This window comes from Linepithema humile, chromosome 6, assembly GCF_040581485.1.
Source record: "Linepithema humile isolate Giens D197 chromosome 6, Lhum_UNIL_v1.0, whole genome shotgun sequence".
Lineage (NCBI taxonomy): Eukaryota > Metazoa > Arthropoda > Insecta > Hymenoptera > Formicidae > Linepithema > Linepithema humile.
Window position 1 is genome coordinate 2,893,002 of NC_090133.1, and position 24,961 is coordinate 2,917,962.

The 24,961-nt window shown below is 43.3% G+C and overlaps 2 protein-coding genes across 4 annotated transcripts in view; one reads left to right on the forward strand and one right to left on the reverse strand.

Annotated features, from left to right (window-relative positions):
* LOC105670610 (protein spaetzle 5-like) overlaps positions 1-2,427 on the reverse strand; it is a 122,330-nt gene extending 119,903 nt beyond the window's left edge. Inside the window, exons 1-5 of one of the 2 annotated variants that reach the window (XM_067357431.1) lie at positions 1,994-2,427; positions 1,654-1,764; positions 1,317-1,392; positions 742-849; positions 58-144 (exon numbers count right to left, since the gene is read on the reverse strand). The gene's annotated coding sequence lies outside the window, so the exon portion shown is untranslated. Of the gene's footprint in view, positions 1-57; positions 145-741; positions 850-1,316; positions 1,765-1,993 lie in introns of both variants that reach the window. The other variant, XM_067357432.1, reaches the window with a different exon arrangement.
* The window catches only part of LOC105670630 (uncharacterized), a 178,649-nt gene that overhangs the window by 71,334 nt on the left and 82,354 nt on the right, over positions 1-24,961 (forward strand). Inside the window, exon 1 of one of the 2 annotated variants that reach the window (XM_012364254.2) lies at positions 3,547-4,902. The exons of the other annotated variant lie outside the window; for it this stretch is intronic. The gene's annotated coding sequence lies outside the window, so the exon portion shown is untranslated. Of the gene's footprint in view, positions 1-3,546; positions 4,903-24,961 lie in introns of those variants that run through there. 2 annotated transcript variants of the gene reach the window in all.

A 24,961-nucleotide genomic window follows, 5' to 3' on the forward strand; every position in this document is an offset into this window, starting at 1 on the left:
ACTAAATCTTTTTCGAATAACAGTCAAGATATCAAAATTTTTAATAATATTACTCACCAAAGATGAGTGCATCTGTTCTGCTACTGTTCCACTGAGTTCTGCCTTCTGAGCAAAAGGCCTATATTCATTTCTCCTCACATTATACTGAAAATATAATGGTAAAATACAATCGCATATCTTAGCCAATACATTATAGTGTGAGGCAATGCGAGATATAAGCACAGCGAATTAATTTGTCCTCACGATCGACTCGATGCGACGCGATTTATCGTTGACTGACGCGATGAAGCAAATTACGCATATCATGATAAATCACGATAGATCGTGCTAATGAACTGCTTTGCACGTAAATACTGTTTCGCGCGATTTGATTTCTTACTCTGTCCCATACGCATACCAGTTCTCTACGACAAATTATACAAAATCCAACTCGAAACCAACACATAAACGTAACATGCTACGACAAGCGAACAATATTCTGTGGAAGAGTCCGAAAAAGAATTGATAGAGCCAACGTTTGCAATGAAATTCTTATTTATTGTTCGCAACTAATCAGATGTCGATACGTGACAAACGGAAAATAACTAAATGCAACGTCATTGTCATGAGCGACGCAATGCGACGCTATGGAGCACAAGTTCTACATATCACGATAAAACGCGATCGACCAATTGATTACTTCGCACGTAAATACTGCTTCACGCGAATTGATTTCTTACATTAATCCATATTTATATTGACCTTTGACAATAAATGGCATTAAATCGAGCTCAAATCTGACACAGATGCAAGATGCTGTTGCCGCGAGCAGCGTTCCATGGAAAAGAGCGCGAAGAAGATTGATAGGGTCTGCCAACATATGAAAGCAAATTTAAATTTCCTGTCGCGACCAATCAGATGTCGATACGCGACAAATGAAAGATGCATAGACATAGGAATAAGGAGACAGAGCATAAAATCTTACTTTAGGCGAGGGGAGTGAAGCCAGTTCCGCGATGCGGGGAGTAGCAGTCACGTGATATTTTGGTGCCACATTGGCATTAGTTGTAGCATAAATGCGGCACCAAAGTACCATGTGACCGTAGTCCCCGCTCCCCGAAAGCGGCTTCACCCCCCGCGGCTTACACTCCGTCTCCTTATTCCTATGTCTATGGACAGATGACTAAATGCAACGCCATTTTCTCATGAGCGACGCCAATGCACACAAATTATAGATATCACGATAAAACGCGATATATCATACTAATTGATTACTTCGCACGTAAATACTGCTTCACGCGAATTGATTTCTTACATTAATCTATATTTATACTGACCTTTGACAATAAATGGCATTAAAACCAGCTCAAAACCGACATACAGATGCAAGATGCTGTTGCCGTGAGCAGCGTTCTATGGAAAAGAGCGCGAAGGATTAATAGGGTCTACCAACATATGAAAGCAAATTTGTATTTACTGTCGTGACCAATCAGATGTCGATACGTGACAAATAGAAGATGACTAAATACAACGCCATTTTCTCATGAGCAACGCGATGCGCACAGGTTATAGATATCACGATAAAACGCGATCTATCATACTAATTGATTACTTCGCACGTAAATACTGCTTCACGCGAATTGATTTCTTACATTAATCTATATTTATACTGACCTTTAACAATAAATGGCATTAAAACCAGCTCAAAACCGACATACAGATGCAAGATGCTGTTGCCGCGAGCAGCGTTCTATGGAAAAGAGCGCGAAGAAGGATTGATAGGGTCTACCAACATATGAAAGCAAATTTGTATTTACTGTCGCGACCAATCAGATGTCGATACGTGACAAATAGAAGATGACTAAATACAACGCCATTTTCTCATGAGCAACGCGATGCGCACAGGTTATAGATATCACGATAAAACGCGATCTATCATACTAATTGATTACTTCGCACGTAAATACTGCTTCACGCAAATTGATTTCTTACATTAATCTATATTTATACTGACCTTTGACAATAAATGGCATTAAAACCAGCTCAAAACCGACACACAGATGCAAGATGCTGTTGCCGCGAGCAGCGTTCTATGGAAAAGAGCGCGAAGAAGGATTGATAGGGTCTACCAACATATGAAAGCAAATTTGTATTTACTGTCGCGACCAATCAGATGTCGATACGTGACAAATGGAAGATGACTAAATACAACGCCATTTTCTCATGAGCAACGCGATGCGCACAGGTTATAGATATCACGATAAAACACGATCGATCATACTAATTGCTTATTTCGCACTTAAATACTACTTCACGCGAATTGACTTCTTACATTAATCCATATTTATGAATGATATTAAATCCAGCTAAAAACCGACACACAAATGCAAGATGCTGCTGCCGCGAGCGGTGTTCTATGAAAAAAGCGCGAAGAAGGATTGGTAGGGTCTACGCGATAAACGGAAGATGACTAATGCAATATTATTGTCATAAGCGACGCGATGCGATGCTATGATTCTTAGATTAAGAATGTCATGAGAAAATCATAGACAAATAATAAATAGACTGCGCGTTTGACTAAAAAGTTGTCTTCACTTTAGAAGAGGCAACATATTCTGACAGTGGCTCTCTTTTTCTCTCTCTCTCTCTGTCTCTCTCTCTCTCTGTCAGTCAGTATCTATCAATCAATGAAGACTTTTTCCCTCACTACTTCACTAGACAAAGATGAGACCATTGTTCAACCTGAACTGTCTCTTTCAAAAGTGAAGACATTTTCTTAATAGGGTAGAGGTAGGTAACGCGCAGTCTATATTATACACGGACTAAGGAATAGAGGGATGGAGCACAAGCTGTACCGGTGGAGCACGTTTGCGGCGGGGGGGGGGGGGGGGGGGGCGCTATATTCGTTTAGTAATCACCACACATAGAACTCACTATTTGCGTATGTGTGAGAAATGAAAGATAGATCCTGCGCACAATAAACAAAATAGGAAATAGAAATAGGAATAATTATTAAATATTAGAAATAAGAAATTGGAATTATTTATTTTAAAAATAAAAAGAATAGAAAAAATTAATGCATGAATTAAGAAATAAGAATTGGAACTAATTAATATATTTTATTCTCTTGTTAGATGTAAAATAATTTCTCTTTTTAATATTAAATATTTATTGCTATTTCTAATATTTTGTCTACTGTATGCAGAGCCTCAGAGTAATAAAAGTTAAAGTATTTTATAAAATTTATAGTACAACAATAATAAAACCGCCTAATCTCTTTACGCTTGTCACTCGTTATGTCTAGTTAGGCACCACACACGAGTGTAACCATGTCACAGACACAGAATCTCTGTGTGAGAATCGCTACATCAATATGGCGGAAAGCAGTCCCCCCCGCACGCTTGAATTACCATCCCCTCTCGCCTAAATTAGGACTTTAAACTCGGTCCCTCTATTCCTTAGTCCGTGATATTATACGTTAATGTATAATAATTTCTTAATGTTTTACAACGAGGATTACAATGACAATCATTTATATAAACACTCGCTATTAATTCACATACCGGAATCTGATTCGCGTGCAGTAAATACAATTTTTGTTGCATATGTTGGTAGCTCTTGCTGGATTCTTACTGGGTCCGATTTCTGACGTACGATGTTCGATATCCAATAAGAAATGCTAGATTCACATTGGGTCTGATTTCCGATTTTATATAAAACAAACTCTCCTATTGGATATCGTACATTGTACGTCGAAAAAAGGATCTAGTGTGAATCCAGGTCTATCAATTCTTTTTCGCGCTCTTTTCCACAGAGCTCTTATGGCTGACGGTAGAATCTCACGTCCGTGTGTCGGTTCGAGCTAGATTTCGTATGATTTATTCGTCCAAGGTCAGTATACGTATGGATTAGTGTGAGAAATCAATTCGCACGAAGCAATATTTACGTGCGAAGTAATCAATTAGTACGATCGATCGTATTTTATCGTGATATGCATAATGTGTGCATTATAACGTCGCATCGCGTCGCTCATGACAATGACATTGCATTTAGTCATCTTCTGTTTGTCGCGTATCGGTATCTGATTGGTCGCGAACAGTAAATACGAATTTCGTTGCATATGTTAATAAACTCTATCAATCCTTCTTCGCGCTCTTTTCCATGGAACATTGCTCGCGGCAGTAGCATCTCGCGTTTGTGCGTCGGTTTTGAGCTAGATTTGATACTATTTATCGTCAGTATAAATATGGATTAATGTAAAAAGTCAATTCGTGCGAAGCAGTATTTACGTGCGAAGTAATCGATTAGTACGATCGATCGTGTTTTATCGTGATATAACCTGTACATCGTAACGTCGCAACGTGGTTGTCGCGACGACATATCGTATCACAGTGTTTCGCGAGTGGCGCGCCGCGTAGTGATCTTATCTAGACTTTCTATTTTTGTGAATTATGAAAAAGTACCAAGAGATGGAACCCTTATCCAGATTCAGCACTGAAAGGTGTCATAAACTATAAGACGCCATCTTAACAAATATTCTAATGTTTTCTGATAATTTTCTAATATGACGCGAAAGTAAAATGCCGACAAAAGTGTTGAATAAGTTGTGCGAGATCGTTGTATGCATATTACGTATCATACAAATGTATTACGCGTGTAAATAAGTGCCGGGAGTGTCGGAAGTGATTGTCATCATGTGACGATACATTATCCGTACGTTAATTAGCTGAGTGAGTAATTGATTGAAACAAAAGAACGTCAACAAGTGATTTTTTCCTACAACTTTTCAATTCAACACATGCATTCAAGTGGCTTCGTTGACACGGATGCGTGCCGTGAAAAAGAAGAGAGTACAGGATTCTGGATAAATCGGAATATCACTTCTCTACTATCGGTACCTTCTACTATCATAGTTCGCAGTCGGTGAGTGAACACATTATTATCCGTTAATAATAATTGTAATAATAGAGATAATATAATAGAGCTGTCATCTTTCGATGTTGTCGTTTCCCTTTGCCGTCGCTTTTGAATTCACGACAAATATAGCGTGAATTCGGCTCGTGATCGTTTGGTTTCGGGTACGAAGGAATTGCTTATTATCTTGAATCTTTAATCCGTACATGAGACTCGTTGTCCGCGAAGGCGAGGAAGACGCGAATCGAGCAGCCCGAGACTGGTGAGGCCCGGCGGCCTTGGATGCCCACGGGCTGCATGTAGGACAGACAGACAGACGTACGACCGGGAGACTGGACCGCTAACAGAGAGGCTGTATGGCGTCTCTGATTGCCCATTGTCCGACTAATAAGATATTCTATCATCTCTCGTCGTGCCGACGGTGTCCGACCGTTTCGAGAGACAGAGCGAGCGTGCTCGCCCAATCGCCGACAAGATTCATCGGGCCCCGGCCAACGAGAACTATTTCCTCTCCCCTCGATCTCTCCGGGCCCTTTTGTCGGGCAAATGAGCTCGGCGTAAGTCAACCGATAAATAATATCCGACTTCGCGACCAGCTGCGAGCTTTAATGCGTGCCCGTGTAAAAGTGTAATAGGAGCTTAATTGAACCCACCCGGGATATTCACCAAACGCGGCTAGTCGTGTATTTATAAGTGCCTTCGATATGAGCTTTTCTAAATTACTCTTTCAGACTTAATTTCTAATTTAGAATTAAGTACCGAATATAACCTTTCGATCTGGTCACGTGTGTTAGTTGAGGCCAAATACATCCTTACATAAATAACGAATTAGCCTTCCTATTATCGCCATGATTAGTATTATTATTACTGCTGGATACTACTACTAGTAACGGAAGCTCTCTTCATACAGGATAATTTATCGAGTGTCCATATAGCGACGTCGCGCGCGGCATTGTGACAGATGGTTTCTCCTGAGATCTTATTCTACGCACATTCGAGCAGGAATGACTAATGACGATGACGATCTTCTCGTCTTTCAAAGCACTTCCTCCCGGCTCCGAACTGGCGATCGTTCCCCCACGTCCATTTCAGTTCGCGATATTTGACTTACACGCGGCGTAATGGCCGGTCAGCGCGGAATAAATGTAAATTTCTTTGGCAACGGTCTCTACGCTACCTAATCGTGTCCGAGATCGAGACCGTGCTTTTCAAACATTCACATTTCTCAGCATTCTTACGGCGACTGAGCATCGATCTAATCTATTGTCCATATTTCCGCGGAGCATCAAAAAAAAAAAAAATGAACACGCTAGCAGCGTTGCTGTCGACGGTTCACCGGTGCGCGCGACGCGACAGATCTCCTCGGAAATCCCGTGGATCCCCCGCAACGATCCTCGCAACGAACGGCAGGTCGACACTCCCTCGGAGCCAGCGTCTCGATTTGTCACATTAACAAAGTGAACTCGTCCCCGAATCGAAAGCCATTTCCTCCCGCCCGTTCGGCTCGTCCGCAGAAAATCCTCACTCGCTAGCGGGAAGAAGGGTTGCCACGCTTATCGAGGAAAAACTCACTCGAGCTGCGGATTCGGGGCGTAAAGGCGGAGGAGAAAGAAAGGACCGAATCGACGAAACGTCGAATTGAGTACCGCCCTAATCGTGTCGAGATCTCGTCCTATGGTGTGACGCGCGCGCGAGTATATGGCGTACTTAGTCGTGAGAGAGAAAGAGAGAGAGGAGAGAGAGAGAGAAAGATAAAGGGGGGAGATAGAGAGAGAGAGAGAGAAAGAGAGAGATGCAGCGCGGCCGATCGAGGGACGTCCGGAGTGAATGAGAATCATGATGGTGGCGGGTGAAGGGTAGGAGGCTGAGGAGAGGGCAGGAGGGGGAGACTGCTGACGGTGGTCGAGAGAGTCGATCGAGCGTGGGTTGCGGGGCAGGCTAATGCGAATATGCTGTCGTCCAGATAGAAAGAGATACCCGATAGCGAATCTGTGTCCGACACGGATGTCGAATTAGCTTGGATTTAGGTTGCCCGGGGAACTGACAAATAGTTATTGCTTGATTAGGTGCCGGTACTAGAGGCAGCTATCCTACCGGTGCGGGACGACGACGGTCCTTTCCAGCTCTCCGCCGACGCGCGATTTTTGTCAGAGCTTGTAAGAGGAGGGTGGCTTTATCTTTGCTTCTTTATCGCCTACTAGATCCCCCGTAGAATCGCTCTGCGGCGAGTGTGACTTTGGGAGATCGATTGCGAGGGCAATTGCCTGATTATCTCACGCGTTAACGCGGCTCAATCGTGACATTTGCCCGAATATAGGACATAATTGGAAGTGTCGCTTTATATCGACGTTAATAAATAACTCGGGACGAAGGAACGTTTCCTTTCATACCGCCGTGCAGTCCGCTTTGCAAATGGAACGATCTCTTCGCTCGTCCCCGTCTAATCATAGTTTTTGCGGCGTTTTGATAAAAAAAAAAAAAAGTGTCGCGCTTGAAAATTGGAAGAGGAGGGGGGCAAGGGCTCGACGCGCAGCGTCTAATTTATATGTTAATGAGGGAATGACGGCTGGTCAGGTAACGCGGGATCGAATTTGATAGCTAACTCTGAGTTCTGATAATCGTTATTATCATGAATATCATCATGAGAATGCTTCTCCTCTCAACGATCCAATTTTGAAAGTTAAAAATATGCGAGAGTCAGAATTTTTACTAAAAATAAATGGTAATTTTTTTGTCTAAATGTAATTTTCCTTGTTCAATATATTGATTGCTTTTGCAAAGTTATCGAAACACATTTGCACGTTGTACTTTTTTCTATTGCGAAGAACATTACACTCTTAATTCGCGCCGTAATTCGCAATTTCATCCACGCTCTTATTATGCTGGTGGTAAATGTGTGTTAATGCGACGGGCGATCGAAATTAGAATGGTAATGGGCGGTAACACTGGGGCTAGACCCGATTGAATAGGATTATAAATTTAAATCACGAGTCATATAGAAATTAATTTCGAATTACATTTGAAATATTGTCCTGGCAACTAAATCAATTTGTAATTACTCGTAGTGCTTGCATTTGGCATTAATTAGCGAACTTATTATCCATCAGCGCCGTCGATAAATCCGAACGATCATGTGTTCTCGAAATGCAGCTGTCAACCGAAAGCGCGAGGACGGCGATAGAGGAAAATGTCGCGGCTCACTAATGAAATTGGATTTCTCAGGTGAAAATTCGCGGAGGCGCGACGTATTAATTAAAGACACCACCATATTTCGCGAAAACTAAGATGTCTCTTTTGTGAGAGCCCATTTTCGCGACGGCTAGACCTCAATTATTCCCGACATCGAACACAGAGCTATTCCACCGGCACTCTTTAATAAGGACTTTTGCTTTACGAGATTTTATACGGTACACGACGAGCTCATTATCTTAATTAAATCTACTACAGGAATTACAACTCCGAGTAAAGACTGGAATTACTTCAAAATTCATGTACACGCCGCGCAGACGAGCTTCGCAAGCCCGGCTTTAAAGAATTCACCGGCGTATGGCGATGACAAAAACCCGGGGAAGGCGCTCGTATTCAAGTATCACAGCAAATATTATACTGTAATAAAATATAGTGGGTCCAACGGCTGTTGTCGCGTTGCAAGGAGAGTAGACAATCATTATGCTCCGCGTCTTTACGTATATTATATTTCACTTTCCCTCGCGCACACTCCCTCATATTTTCTTCGTATCCTTTTACACTTTATATATCGCTTCAAAGTTCTCGCGCATCGATCCTACACTGTTTCGTTATGGCAAATCGCGGCGCGATCGCCGCCGTAAGCTGCGTTTATTATCGTAAACTCGATTTTTCATGGCTGCGCCAATCGATACGACGGTTCCTCGTAGACCGCGAACGCGGTTGTACACGTACGATCCATTCCTCACGTACGCCACTGTTTCGGAAAGGCCTGTAATAGGCTGACTGCTGCACCCCCGTAGATCCTCGATCGCGTTGGACGTGAATTTTCCTCGATCACTGGCTAAGACCTGCCTAACTGTGAGAAATTAACCGCCGACCGATGTCGAAAATGTCGAGTACGCATCCTAAACTTCAGATCAATTCTGTCAAAAGGGCAATGCACAAGAACGACAATTATCCTTGAATGGAATCACGGAATAGTTTGACGATAAACGAAGAAATAAATCGCGCGCGCACGGTCGATAGCGCGCTGTAAATTTTTCATGGACAATATTTCCCGCTCCGACCATCGCGGCACCATACATAAACCGGACAGAATCGGTCTTTAAAACTTAACCCGCAATAAATCTTGCGAACATAAGTGCTTCTATTCCACGGTCTATTCTTCCTCAAACGTGTCTCTATATTATCTCGAACGCTGCATTAGATTATCCTTCCCTCCGCGAGCTCACCGTTTGCGATCGGCTAAATAAGACACGAATACTTATGCAAAACCGCGTGTACCTTGTACACCGTATCCTGGATACATCGAAGCCAACGAGGTTTGCGGCCATCGGAGGCCACAATTGTGGCAATCATCCGATACGAATTCCGGAAATATCTAGCCATCGTGGTTCAGCCGATTCCTATTCTCTGCCATCGCGATCGCCCCGATGATCCCGCATTTGCGGTCGCCGCCGCTGACAAGGAAGGCGTTTCGAATATTTAGACTTCGGCGAACGGAGGTTTAATGACACAACATCACGATCGGGCAGCCGATTGTCGTTGCACGCGGAATAACAATATTAATGCACAGCTCTTGCCGCGAAAATATTTAAGCACGAATGGATCGTGAATCCGATCGCGGGCAGTAGCGAGGAAAGAATATCGCAGTGAAATTGCGAGCGAAATCGAAATTTATAACCTTGTCGCATTCGTTCCGTGCGTCGATTAGGCTTACTGGATCTTACGAGAACGCGTGATAAATAATAATTTGCCACTGTGCTGAGAAGCAATTAAGCTAAGCCGCTGACCAATATGACGATCGAGATTTACACTAATCTATTTATATCGTCGCGAAAGCGACTGGTCCTGCCGTGTTTGCGATCAACCGGCTTGCATTGTGCGCGACGAAAAACTTGTAACCAATCTCGTTTTCCTTCAGATTTACTTGTATTTTTACGCAAAAAAGAGACGCATGCGAATATCCCAAAAATAATATCCGACATTATTCCGGACAGAGTGGAAGAATTTGTTCCGAAAACGATATGGAAACTATTACAATGTGAATTAATAATCGCTTATTAGACCGGATCGACAGGATTATATCCGATATTATCCGATACCTTCTATTAGGATCATTAATACCCTACGAATAATCATAACGTATTCACGGGTGATATATCGCTGTAGCAGAAGCCGGTTCTATAGGAACGCCAGTTATCTCGACTCGCAGATCAATCGCGCAAACCTCGGTTTTGCGAAACAATAACGTAGTTTCGCTGTATATACAAGCGGACGTGTTCGCATTCATCGGTCGGCGTGTGTTCACCGCGATGGCTGCTGTACAAAAGTTCGTGTTTTATTACGCATATCTCTCCACGCGTCTGTGCCGTAACTTTTTTACCTCTGTGAAGTTGGCCCCCCATTTTTCAAAATAAAAAAAAATGATTAGAGTTCTGGATGCCCCCCGAGGAGTTCTAGAGTTCTCAGACCATTTTAGAAAGAGTTCTGCCATTTAAAGTAAAGAAAACACCATTTGAAAAATGGGGGGGCTAACTTCACGGCGCCCCCCATTATGTAAAAAATCCAAATTTTTTTATAGTTCTGAGTAGATTTCAAATAGTTCTATAGTTCTAGATAAGATTCAAAAATAGTTCTGCTCGAAATACTACGTAAATTAAATTTGAAATTCTCGACTTAGAAAACGAAAAATAGCGAGAACTCGTTCAATTTTGATTTTAGCGTTTCGAGCCTTAAGGATAATCGTTAGAACTCGTGAGGGGCTATACAGAACTCTCAACAGAACTGCCGGTTACCGAGAAAAAAATTTTTTTCCTGTAGGACTTAAAAATTTTTCGAATCCGAACCTTCAACCATCGAGAACTTTTTTATTTCGCCTCTGAGCGCTTCGAGTGTTAATAATTATCGTTAGAACTCTTCGGGGGGCGTCCAGAACTCTCATCAGAACTGCCGGTTACCGAGAAAAAATTTTAATAGAAATTTTTCGAATCCGAAACTTCAACCATCGAGAACTTTTTTATTTTACCTCTGAGCGTTACGAGTGTTAATAATTATCGTTAGAACTCTTCGGGGGGCGTCCAGAACTCTCATCAGAACTGCCGGTTACCGAGAAAAAATTTTTATTAGAAATTTTTCGAATCCGAAACTTCAACCATCGAGAACTTTTTTATTTTACCTCTGAGCGTTACGAGTGTTCATAATTATCGTTAGAACTCTTTGGGGGGCGCCCAGAACTCTCAACAGAACTGCCGGTTACCGAGAAAAAATTTTTTTTTCTGTAGGACTTAGAAATTTTTTGAATCCGAAACTTCAACCATTGAGAACTTTTTTATTTCGCCTCTGAGCGCTTCGAGTGTTAATAATTATCGTTAGAACTCTTCGGGGGGCGTCCAGAACTCTCATCAGAACTGCCGGTTACCGAGAAAAAATTTTAATAGAAATTTTTCGAATCCGAAACTTCAACCATCGAGAACTTTTTTATTTTACCTCTGAGCGTTACGAGTGTTAATAATTATCGTTAGAACTCTTCGGGGGGCGTCCAGAACTCTCATCAGAACTGCCGGTTACCGAGAAAAAATTTTTATTAGAAATTTTTCGAATCCGAAACTTCAACCATCGAGAACTTTTTTATTTTACCTCTGAGCGTTACGAGTGTTAATAATTATCGTTAGAACTCTTCGGGGGGCGCCCAGAACTCTCAACAGAACTGCCGGTTACCGAGAAAAAATTTTTTTTTCTGTAGGACTTAGAAATTTTTTGAATCCGAAACTTCAACCATTGAGAACTTTTTTATTTCGCCTCTGAGCGCTTCGAGTGTTAATAATTATCGTTAGAATTTTTCGGGGGGCGTCCAGAACTTTCATCAGAACTGCCGGTTACCGAGAAAAAATTTTTATTAGAAATTTTTCGAATCCGAAACTTCAACCATCGAGAACTTTTTTATTTTACCTCTGAGCGTTACGAGTGTTCATAATTATCGTTAGAACTCTTTGGGGGGCGCCCAGAACTCTCAACAGAACTGCCGGTTACCGAGAAAAAATTTTTTTTTCTGTAGGACTTAGAAATTTTTTGAATCCGAAACTTCAACCATTGAGAACTTTTTTATTTCGCCTCTGAGCGCTTCGAGTGTTAATAATTATCGTTAGAACTCTTTGGGGGGCGTCCAGAACTCTCATCAGAACTGCCGGTTACCGAGAAAAAATTTTAATAGAAATTTTTCGAATCCGAAACTTCAACCATCGAGAACTTTTTTATTTTACCTCTGAGCGTTACGAGTGTTAATAATTATCGTTAGAACTCTTTGGGGGGCGTCCAGAACTCTCATCAGAACTGCCGGTTACCGAGAAAAAATTTTAATAGAAATTTTTCGAATCCGAAACTTCAACCATCGAGAACTTTTTTATTTTACCTCTGAGCGTTACGAGTGTTAATAATTATCGTTAGAACTCTTCGGGGGGCGCCCAGAACTCTCAACAGAACTGCCGGTTACCGAGAAAAAATTTTTTTTTCTGTAGGACTTAGAAATTTTTTGAATCCGAAACTTCAACCATTGAGAACTTTTTTATTTCGCCTCTGAGCGCTTCGAGTGTTAATAATTATCGTTAGAACTCTTCGGGGGGCGTCCAGAACTCTCATCAGAACTGCCGGTTACCGAGAAAAAATTTTATTAGAAATTTTTCGAATCCGAAACTTCAACCATCGAGAACTTTTTTATTTCACCTCTGAGCGTTACGAGTGTTCATAATTATCGTTAGAACTCTTTGGGGGCGCCCAGAACTCTCAACAGAACTGCCGGTTACCGAGAAAAAATTTTGTTTTCTGTAGGACTTAGAAATTTTTTGAATCCGAAACTTCAACCATTGAGAACTTTTTTATTTCACCTCTGAGCGTTACGAGTGTTCATAATTATCGTTAGAACTCTTCGGGGGCGTCCAGAACTCTTATCAGAACTGCCGGTTACCGAAAAAAAATTTTTTCTTGGTAACCGGCAGTTCTGATAAGAGTTCTGGACGCCCCCCAAAGAGTTCTAACGATAATTATGAACACTCGTAACGCTCAGAGGTGAAATAAAAAAGTTCTCAATGGTTGAAGTTTCGGATTCGAAAAATTTCTGTCTTACAGAAAAAAAATTTTTTCTTGGTAACCGGCAGTTCTGATGAGAGTTCTGGACGCCCCCCGAAGAGTTCTAACGATAATTATGAACACTCGTAACGCTCAGAGGTGAAATAAAAAAGTTCTCAATGGTTGAAGTTTCGGATTCGAAAAATTTCTGTCTTACAGAAAAAAAATTTTTTCTTGGTAACCGGCAGTTCTGATGAGAGTTCTGGACGCCCCCCGAAGAGTTCTAACGATAATTATGAACACTCGTAACGCTCAGAGGTGAAATAAAAAAGTTCTCAATGGTTGAAATTTCGGATTCAAAAAATTTTTAAGTTTTACAAGAAAAAAAATTTTTTCTTGGTAACCGGCAGTTCTGATAAGAGTTCTGGACGCCCCCCGAAGAGTTCTAACGATAATTATGAACACTCGAAGCGCTCAGAGGCGAAATAAAAAAGTTCTCAATGGTTGAAGTTTCGGATTCAAAAAATTTCGAAGTCCTACAGAAAACAAAATTTTTTCTCGGTAACCGGCAGTTCTGTTGAGAGTTCTGGGCGCCCCCCAAAGAGTTCTAACGATAATTATGAACACTCGTAACGCTCAGAGGTGAAATAAAAAAGTTCTCAATGGTTGAAGTTTCGGATTCGAAAAATTTCTGTCTTACAGAAAAAAAATTTTTTCTTGGTAACCGGCAGTTCTGATGAGAGTTCTGGACGCCCCCCAAAGAGTTCTAACGATAATTATGAACACTCGTAACGCTCAGAGGTGAAATAAAAAAGTTCTCAATGGTTGAAGTTTCGGATTCGAAAAATTTCTGTCTTACAGAAAAAAAATTTTTTCTTGGTAACCGGCAGTTCTGATGAGAGTTCTGGACGCCCCCCAAAGAGTTCTAACGATAATTATGAACACTCGTAACGCTCAGAGGTGAAATAAAAAAGTTCTCAATGGTTGAAGTTTCGGATTCGAAAAATTTCTGTCTTACAGAAAAAAAATTTTTTCTTGGTAACCGGCAGTTCTGATGAGAGTTCTGGACGCCCCCCAAAGAGTTCTAACGATAATTATGAACACTCGTAACGCTCAGAGGTGAAATAAAAAAGTTCTCAATGGTTGAAGTTTCGGATTCGAAAAATTTCTCTTACAAAAAAAAAATTTTTTCTTGGTAACCGGCAGTTCTGATGAGAGTTCTGGACGCCCCCCAAAGAGTTCTAACGATAATTATTAACACTCGAAGCGCTCAGAGGCGAAATAAAAAAGTTCTCAATGGTTGAAGTTTCGGATTCAAAAAATTTCTAAGTCCTACAGAAAAAAAAATTTTTTCTCGGTAACCGGCAGTTCTGTTGAGAGTTCTGGGCGCCCCCCAAAGAGTTCTAACGATAATTATGAACACTCGTAACGCTCAGAGGTAAAATAAAAAAGTTCTCGATGGTTGAAGTTTCGGATTCGAAAAATTTCTAATAAAAATTTTTTCTCGGTAACCGGCAGTTCTGATGAAAGTTCTGGACGCCCCCCGAAAAATTCTAACGATAATTATTAACACTCGAAGCGCTCAGAGGCGAAATAAAAAAGTTCTCAATGGTTGAAGTTTCGGATTCAAAAAATTTCTAAGTCCTACAGAAAACAAAATTTTTTCTCGGTAACCGGCAGTTCTGTTGAGAGTTCTGGGCGCCCCCCGAAGAGTTCTAACGATAATTATTAACACTCGTAACGCTCAGAGGTAAAATAAAAAAGTTCTCGATGGTTGAAGTTTCGGATTCGAAAAATTTCTAATAAAAATTTTTTCTCGGTAACCGGCAGTTCTGATGAGAGTTCTGGACGCCCCCCGAAGAGTTCTAACGATAATTATTAACACTCGTAACGCTCAGAGGTAAAATAAAAAAGTTCTCGATGGTTGAAGTTTCGGATTCGAAAAATTTCTATTAAAATTTTTTCTCGGTAACCGGCAGTTCTGATGAGAGTTCTGGACGCCCCCCGAAGAGTTCTAACGATAATTATTAACACTCGAAGCGCTCAGAGGCGAAATAAAAAAGTTCTCAATGGTTGAAGTTTCGGATTCAAAAAATTTCTAAGTCCTACAGAAAAAAAAATTTTTTCTCGGTAACCGGCAGTTCTGTTGAGAGTTCTGGGCGCCCCCCAAAGAGTTCTAACGATAATTATGAACACTCGTAACGCTCAGAGGTAAAATAAAAAAGTTCTCGATGGTTGAAGTTTCGGATTCGAAAAATTTCTAATAAAAATTTTTTCTCGGTAACCGGCAGTTCTGATGAGAGTTCTGGACGCCCCCCGAAGAGTTCTAACGATAATTATTAACACTCGTAACGCTCAGAGGTAAAATAAAAAAGTTCTCGATGGTTGAAGTTTCGGATTCGAAAAATTTCTATTAAAATTTTTTCTCGGTAACCGGCAGTTCTGATGAGAGTTCTGGACGCCCCCCGAAGAGTTCTAACGATAATTATTAACACTCGAAGCGCTCAGAGGCGAAATAAAAAAGTTCTCGATGGTTGAAGGTTCGGATTCGAAAAATTTTTAAGTCCTACAGGAAAAAAATTTTTTTCTCGGTAACCGGCAGTTCTGTTGAGAGTTCTGTATAGCCCCTCACGAGTTCTAACGATTATCCTTAAGGCTCGAAACGCTAAAATCAAAATTGAACGAGTTCTCGCTATTTTTCGTTTTCTAAGTCGAGAATTTCAAATTTAATTTACGTAGTATTTCGAGCAGAACTATTTTTGAATCTTATCTAGAACTATAGAACTATTTGAAATCTACTCAGAACTATAAAAAAATTTGGATTTTTTACATAATGGGGGGCGCCGTGAAGTTAGCCCCCCCATTTTTCAAATGGTGTTTTCTTTACTTTAAATGGCAGAACTCTTTCTAAAATGGTCTGAGAACTCTAGAACTCCTCGGGGGGCATCCAGAACTCTAATCATTTTTTTTTATTTTGAAAAATGGGGGGCCAACTTCACAGAGGTAACTTTTTTACGTGTAATACATTCGGTCTTGGCAAGAAACCGAAAAAGAAACTCCTTAATTAATGTCGCAGATAAACGAGTTAATCGCCCACGTCTTGTCTCTCGAAGATTTCTGCGTAATGTAAAGTCCAAGTGCTTCCGAGAAGCGCCTCATTTAATGAGGGCTTATATAAGCTACGTTGTTTATACGGCGGCATCGAGTGTGCTCAATTGAATATCTTTCATTCATCGATCTTCTTAACCGATGAATGTTCGCTTTGTATAAACGTACATTCGGCACGCTACGTTAGGCGCAAACCGTCAAGATCATATTCTTGTTTTGCAATTAATCTTTAGGAAGTTGTAGAATTATTTTTTTTTTTTTAATAAAGATTTCTCTTTCATGAGAATTTCGTTCCAACAGAATAATATATTACGTATATCGTTCGATAAACTTACCGCAGGATGCGATACAGGTTTGGTCTCACGGCCATCTAAAAGTTAATATACGGGTTTTCAACATTTTCGACATATTTGCTCGAAGCGATTCCTGAATTGAGGGAACAACGGATTTGGTCGATCTAGTGTCGAAGAACGCGCGGCGCTTGGTGCGGCTTGGCGTTGCGTCATTGTCACCGCACGCGATCAGCTCGTTTGTTTTTATTTTCTCTACTGGGTCCTTTCTCTCTCCCGGCGGGCGGGGAGGGAGTCTCTCGCCACGGTACGGGGCGCGGCGCGACGCGACGCGTAGCGACGCGACGCGACGCGACGAATGAAGCTGAGCGCTTGTTTGCGGTGCGCGATTACGAGAGCCGAAACGCATTTTTTGGATCTATCGGACTATAACTGCGACTCGCGGTCGTTTTGTGTTCCGCGCACTCGTCGAACCCTTCCTCGCCCTTCCGCGCCGCGGCGGCTGTCTCTTTATCACTCCGTCCCCGGCGCCCGCGACGTTACGAGGGCGATACAGCGGACGCCTGGCGATACCTGGCCCCGCCGCGTCGGCGGCTCTTTGTTCTATTCGTGTACGCCATTGTGCCGCTTCCCGTTCGCCAGACTATCGCGATAAACAGCCGGAAAAGCCGCGATGAATGACACCGCGCAACCTTCGTTACGAGCGCGTAGCGACTTTCGCGCTCCGGAGGTCTGAATTTTCGTCCGTTGCGCTTTTATCCGATTCTCGTTCGCACGTCGCCGATCGTCGTTAGTTTTATGCGATTGTTCAATGTATTTCAGATATATGTCTGTGCCGCAATGGAGTGCGCGCGGTTCCGTAACGCATTCTTTTGAAAAAATAGTGACTCCTCGACGTTTCTTTAAATGTTTAATATATCGAGCCTCGTGGGTTCGATTTAACAAGTTGCAAAAAAATTACGGATTATTATATAAACAGAAATCGCAAAAAGAACAAGCTGTTATATAAATATTCCAAGTGTTTCCTTTGGTTAATCGAGGAGAATGCGGTTGACAGCTTTAATACACTTTTATTCGCGCGATACGAAGGTGCATCTGACAGCCTTCTGACTGTAACGCCATTGTGTTATCGGCGAGAGCCGAGGGTACGCAAACCCGCTAAGCGCACTCTATCTCTGAGAATTGGCCGCGCCGAGCCGAGAGCTTCCGTCTGCGTCTGTGTTTCAGTTACTTTCCAGATACCTCTCTCAGAAGGAAAAAAAAAAGTCTTTTGAATCATCTCTCTCAGCGTCTTCGCTGTAATATCTTAAGCGTTTCCAACTTTCGTCGAGTTTCCAAAGCAATAATTTTTATTTATTTGCGCAATTCACGCCGCATATCATCCATGCAGCGCGCTATAGCCCGGGAAAGCGTCGCAATTTCACAGTCACCCACCGCTCTCCGGCGCGGCGCGACGCGACGATTTCGTGGTCGGCAGTTGATATCGCTCAGCTTTTCATGAACTGCGCGGTGAAAAAAGACGTACGGAGACGCCACCGGGCACGAAATGGCTCCCTCTCGTTCAATCCACTTTTGGGGGAGGGAGCGACGGTAGTCATATTTCCTGCGCGAACGTGCCGAATGTGACGACGCTCTCGCTCGTGAAGTGATGTACATACTCGTTTCATACGAGCGCGAGGAAAACGAGGTAGACGTCATCGGACAGCATCCATAAGACGGCGCACGCGTTGCGCGCTTCCGGAAAAATTAATTTACCGTTGCTTCACCCCGACGGGATTGCTGTTCTCGCTTCATTCGGGCAAATCTTTAATCTTTTGACGAACGTCATTTTTCGCACTTTTCGTACACTTGCGAGTGCGTTGAAACTGCAAAAACGGCTAGTTTTCCTTGACGTAACGCAAGTTTGCATCATATTTTGAAATATTATGAGAAAATATTTAATATTAAATATTAAAACGATGGTTAATGCGTTTATTTAAGAATTCTGGGCTTCCCGCTCGTTTATAACTCACATATCCCGACTTGCGTTTCTTCAATCGAGAAAAAAAAAAATCCCGCGCAAATCGCATTAATGCGATGCCTCTCCAATTCGAAGAGCATTCGCGCAGCGCGTGATTAATTCACCGTGGCGCGCATATGTAAATTCATTATGAGCGAGGCACGGCTAATTGGCGGCGTAAATCTCGCGGATCGCGCATTTAATAAAAAGGGCCGAGTGGATCCAGCGAACTATTAAAAGTCACGTTTTTACGAGTTTTTACTTTTGTGAAATCTGCCGCGCGGGACCCCGCTGCGCCAATCCACACGGATATGCTATTCGTTTATTTCCGTCGTTTAATGCGCGCAGGACAAGTATTTATCATTTACATGGGACTAATTAAAGACCAATTAGATGTCGGCCGATTAATTTGTAAAGTGCGTATATAAGGCTATCGCGGCGTCGACACTTATTATAATGCATTAACGATCGCATCAATTTCTCTTGTGCATTACTCTTCGCGTGATTGTTGAGAAAGTTGTCTCAAAGAAATTAAAAGCGGTTAATTCGCTAATTCTAGTTAATTCATAAAGATGAGGCTTGCGGGCTTCTCAGCGAATTTAATTCGGAATTAATTGATCTGCGAATTTAATTAACTTGTATCGGCCTTAATCCAATTATTCTTTACACTTTATTTTAGCTTTGCGCGTTCTTAAATCCCGCGATACAGTAGATGGAAAATTCCGCGCAAAAATTTCGTTTGTTGCCGCTGAGTCGGTTCATCACGTGACAGACAGACGCGGCCCTGGCCGCGAACGAGGCGTGCGGATTACAAATCGTCGCGAAGTATCCAGTTCCAACCTGTTAGGGATGCTGAAAAATCTCGCAGGTACTCGCACGCAGGAATTTCCTATCAATTAGGGACAGGTTTCCACGCAGCGGCGGCGGCGGCGGCGGCGGCGGTGGCGGCGGCGGTGGCGGCGGCGGCGGCGACGGTGCTGATGGAGGTAGGCTTTTTTCCCCTTTCTTTCTCTTCTTCCTCCCTTTCTTCCTTATCCCCGCAGAGAATCCTGTTTCTCTCATTTATACAGTTAACCGCTTAAACGGCTACTCGCGAATAAAGCCGAGCGAGTGATGAGGCCGAGGTTCATCGGGACACGCGGCAGGCTATTAAATCGAGCCCAGCGGATCCTGCATCCTCCGCGAATTCAATCCGAACAAAATACCGCAACGGCGATAACGAAGTGTCCACTTTATAATTGTTAAAACTGCAACGCTGACCGTAAATAATGCGATACAGGATAATACATGTATCTTTTTAATATTATTATGAAAGTTTAATCTTATGTTTTTAATAAGGCTGTTTATTCAGTTATTTCAATAGTGCATTGTTTAAAATGTGTGTGTTCTTTGAGGAACATATTTATAGATTTCTCTTTTTTTTTCTTTACAATAGTCATTGTATATAAAATTCACGAAAGCATTCGAGCTCTTTCAAAGACCTTCGCAGACTAATTAGTTCACTTTTTAAAGATTGAAAGCGATCCTATAGGATTATTCCTGAAAGAACACTTGGCGAGAATTCTAACGATCTCCAATTATTTTCATTGATTTATGAATGTATTGGTAAAACTCTGTCGTTAACGCGAGGCTAAAATTTTATTCCGAAGGGAAAATTCGACAAAGATATCACGTATCATATTCGACACTTTCTCACGGACACCCCGTATAATTCGGACGGCGAGGGTTTAAAGGGAATGGAGCGAGATCGGCTAAGAAATAAAACGGGACAGCCGCGTATCCATGTTGGCCGATCGAGGACGGTGAACGCGCGAGCGAAGCCGGACGAAGGAGCGAAAAATAAGCAAATAAATAAAATAGATGTCTCCGAGGCGAGTCGTGAGTGTCGCTAATGAACTGGTCTCTATCATCTCACTTGTGCCAGTAGTTTCTCTCCTTCTCTCTCGCGCACAGGCGTTGGCCCGACTACGCTCGACCGGTCTTCATTATACTCGGCTCACTGTCGTTAATTGCGCACGCACCTACGTAAGCATGGCGCCCCGATAATCCGCTTGGGAACTGTCCGATACCGCCGACTCGACGAATTTATGATAGTTATCGAGACAGTGCGCAGATCCGGTTTGACTTCCGGATTGTTGCCGTGTCGAAAAAAGACTCAGCATACTTTGTTAGTTCACGTGGGTTTCGCGAGTGCGCGTTTTCTTGGAAGAAAAATCATTTTCCTATTCTTATTTTATGCATGGAAAAGGTTTTATTGTAAATAAGAGAAAAATTGCTTAATACAAATTTCTATCAGAGAAGTTGTTTTACTCCGCGCGAAGCTTCGGCTAAACTTGCGATGAGATTAGCGCAGTAACAGCTTTCGTGATGACTCCGCTTTAAGACCTAACTTCCCAGAATAATTTCTCTTTTCCGCGCGCAGCGATCTGCGAAACCGCCAATTTTCCCAATCGCGCGTCTCGCGCAACGTTCAAGAAACGATGGAGGGTGCGGAAATCCGCGCGTACAAGGGAGAAAGAAAAGAACAGGCGGGATGAAAGTAAGGTGGGTGGGAGTTTGCGCGGGCCCGACCTGCGACAACAGGTTGAATTAATTGACAAAGATAGCATTTTCCGCGTCAGCGTGCCTATCTGAACGCAAATATTCGATTGCGCTCGTCAGGTTCTACGTCCAGGCGCGATAGGATAGCCGAGGGTGTACGGGAGGGCGGTGGGACGCAGTGGGTGGCTTCGCTGGTGAGAGCAGGAGGTGGAGGAGGAGGAGGAGGAGGAAGCGGAGGCGGGGACGGGCAAGCCGCGGTTCGGTTGATCGAACACATTTTAATCAATTCCATTAGTCCGCCCTGTAACCGTCCACACGGATATTTGTTGGCTCGCGCTCCCGAGAAACACGCTATGGGCGCAATACCGAGAGAGAGACGGAGACACCGCCGGCGTACTTATGGGAAGCGCGCGCGCGCCAACGCGTGAGAGCGAGACGGACAGAGGGACTGAGTGTGTGTGTGTGTAATTGCGTATATGTGTCTCAGAGTGTATCGCTGGTGTACGCGCGTATGCAAGAAAGAGGGGACCGGCGTCGGTGTGCGTGGAGCCCGAGGTCCGGGCCGGTTCACGAACCGGCGGGGGCGTCGGTTCGCCAGCGACGTCATCGTTTCGGTTTACACGCGCCAATCATCGGCCGACTAATTGGTCGGTACTCCGCGACCGATTCCGCGCTCCATCGATTCCATGCCGCCCGCCCTCGAAATCACACGCGTTTTCGCGAGAATGCAGCGCGATTAATGGCGTTACCGCACGCGCGCACACCGCTGCCGCGATTGCGACGGTTGAACATTTGGGAAACGTATTTTCGAGACGGTCTAAGACTCTCTCGCTGCTCTCCTCTCCGAGGAGAGAAACGTGTCTACTGAAAGCCGAGTTGAGAGTAATTGTAATTACTTTTTTTTTTCTTTTTTTAATTGAGTCACATCGATCTAGCCAGTCGCAAACGATTTTACAAATTAAAAGTGTTACTTTAAACGCCGACATATTTCTCACGTAGAATCGCGAGATCCTAAATCACTCGTGAAAATTTCGCTTGAAAATCCGGAAGGTTCTTCACCGATAAGCGGAATCAGCCTGTCGCGAAACGAGGTTCCGGGTTAATTACCCATCGGGCCGGCGGACAGGAACGAGAGCGGCTCTCCTCCTCTTTCCGGCAACAATTTCAACTCATAAGGCTACAATGTATTCGTCGTTCCGAAGGTGCCAGCCGCGTCCGTGCGAGGGTTTGCCATAATTACTCGAACGGTAATACAGGACGGCCCTTGAGTGGCAGCTCATATTACTCGCCTAACCCGCGTGAAAACTAACCCCTTGGGGAATGGGATATGGAATGGGAATTACCGCGTCGGGGGGTTAAGGGACAAGAGGGGAGAAACAAGAGCGAGTGAGAGACGAAGAGAGACGATAGAGAGGGAGAAAAAAGGATCTGAGGCCGCGCGCGCGTTTCAACGACCTCCTCCTCGCCTTCGGTAACATCTCGCTACATTTTTATGGACTGCGAGTGGGCATGCCGAGATAAATTACTTTCCTTCTCTCGAACACCTCGAAGCGCGCGTAATTCGCAATTATCGCGATACGCCGGATTGCTCGGCCGAAGACAGTTGGGCTGGCAGTTCTGATTCTATTAATTTTTAACTGATACGGCGAAAAGAGAGGGATCCGATCCGGTAGAAGAAACCGTAGAAGAGAATGCGTGCGTGAAGAGAATAAGAAAATACAAAATGTCTCTGACTGACAACGTTAGAATTGCAGTCAGATATATATACAAAGTCCCGATGTCGTGTGCGCGAATATTTATTAACACAGCAAGCGCGGAAGGAATAAAATCCCAAGCGAATTGCCACTCGTAAATTAGCTTATAAATGCGTAAGCCTTCTTGTAATTAGCGACGCCGGTAATGAGCATAATGAACACGGTGAGCGATCAACGCGTCTTTTAAAATTTATTCCGAGGATCTCTCGAGCGATTTTGTAGGCGATAGAGATTTACGGCATTCATTAACGTTATTTACGTCATCGTTTAATTAATTCTCTCATTTCCCAATTACGTTTGAATGCTGAAAGAAATGTCTAAATATTTTGCAAAAGTCGCTACTATCAAGAAGTGAGTCCGTAAAGTCTGCGCGCCAGTCTCTTTATTTAAATAGTTAATGCATATTTGTATCGCTGTACACTGGAAACATGCGGGAGGGTTAATTCTATCGCATTTATAAATATTTGCGATCGTGCCGATCCTTCCGATAAATTTGCGCGAATACGCGATGGGCTGTCCGTCGAGCGTGAAGTCGCGCGCGAGCAAACTACGCGAGCGAGCCGCGCGCAGGATGTAAATTTATAGAGTATTACGTTTAAATTTGATCAGCGTGGACATTTATTTCGAAACGCCGAGATACGAGCGGCCGCGCCACAGTCCCTGCGCGCGCTCATGCAGCGAATTTTCATAATATGCAGATTTCAGTGCGCGCTGGAGACTCGGTATGGATTTTTCGCTGCGTATCGCGCTTGGCGCGCGTTTACACGGCTGGACGAACTCGCGTCAACGTCGAAAGCACAACCGCGAGCAACGTTAACCCCCTGAGCGTTGACGCTCTAGACGCGGGATCAAAAATTATTTTCTCCCATGAGATTACGCGGAACATCTTCTTACAACGTTATCTACCTTTATATCCAATCGTCTAAAGTATACAAAGCGCAGCGAAAAGGTATGCGCGCGCGCGCGCGCGCGCGCGGTATAGAAAAGCGGAAAATAGAAGAATGAACGTTCGAGTGACAGAGGGTTGGCGGTGAGAAGGGGTGGCGCAAGGGGGGTGAGGGAGCTGGATTGTGCCGAAGTGCGGCGGAGGAAGTAATCCCGAAGTAACAGAAACGAGGGGAGTAAGTCCGAGGTAATCAAAGAACGTACAAAGTATCGGTGTTCGGCCTGCCGCCGCCGCCGCCGCCGCCTCGGCCTCCTCGTCCGGATCGAGAAGGAAGAAGGCGAGAGGCCCTCGACACGATCGCAAGATTACCTACACCCACGCCGACAGATAATAGATAGTAATTGCAGGTCTGCCCGGCCTGGAATCGGCTCGACAGATCGATCGGCCCGGCGGTGGGAAGAGGGAGATAATGATGCGCTTAGGAAGAAATCGTTCTCACATTATTTTCTCGCGATACGACTCGTCCGTGCTTATTATTGTACGCACGCGCTCTCGTGATGGGGCCCCGGCGATCGAAAATCGGCGCGATCTGGGCCGGTTTCTCCGGCCGGCCATATTGGGTATCGCTGGTGGAATTCGAACGATGACCCCCGACCCTTCCGCAGGGGATCGTCCGTCTTCTTTCGGTCCGACACGCGTGTGATTGGCACGCTCGTTAGAATGCGCGCGTTACGAACTGCAATTTCATCGATTTGTTTCAGTCAAATTTCTATCCGTAGTGTTCTTCGTACATTCTTTGCGAATTCTTTATAAATCATTATGAATTAGCAGATTTATAAGGTTGATGCGAAAGATCTGTCGTTTTTCCCTAAAAGTCTATTCTAAAGATTTTGATTTTTTTTTTCTATTCTAAGAACTCGGAGGTTTCTAAATCGGGCGAGCAAAAATTTATTTTCAGATGATAATAGAAATTAATTGATAAAATTCTGTAATTTTGTTCGCAATTTTTATTTGACAAATACGACTAATATTGCACCGATCTGTAATAACAAATAAATAGATCTTGGACAAACAGCTGATTGAAGCATAGAGAAATATTGCAATTTTACTTCGCATTTCTACAGTTAAATTGGAAGAAGTTAAATTAAACTAGTGCTTCATTAATGTCGCGCATGAGTTCCAACAAGGATCTACTAAATATTTGTAAACGGACTTCTCCTTTGCATTAAACGAGGAG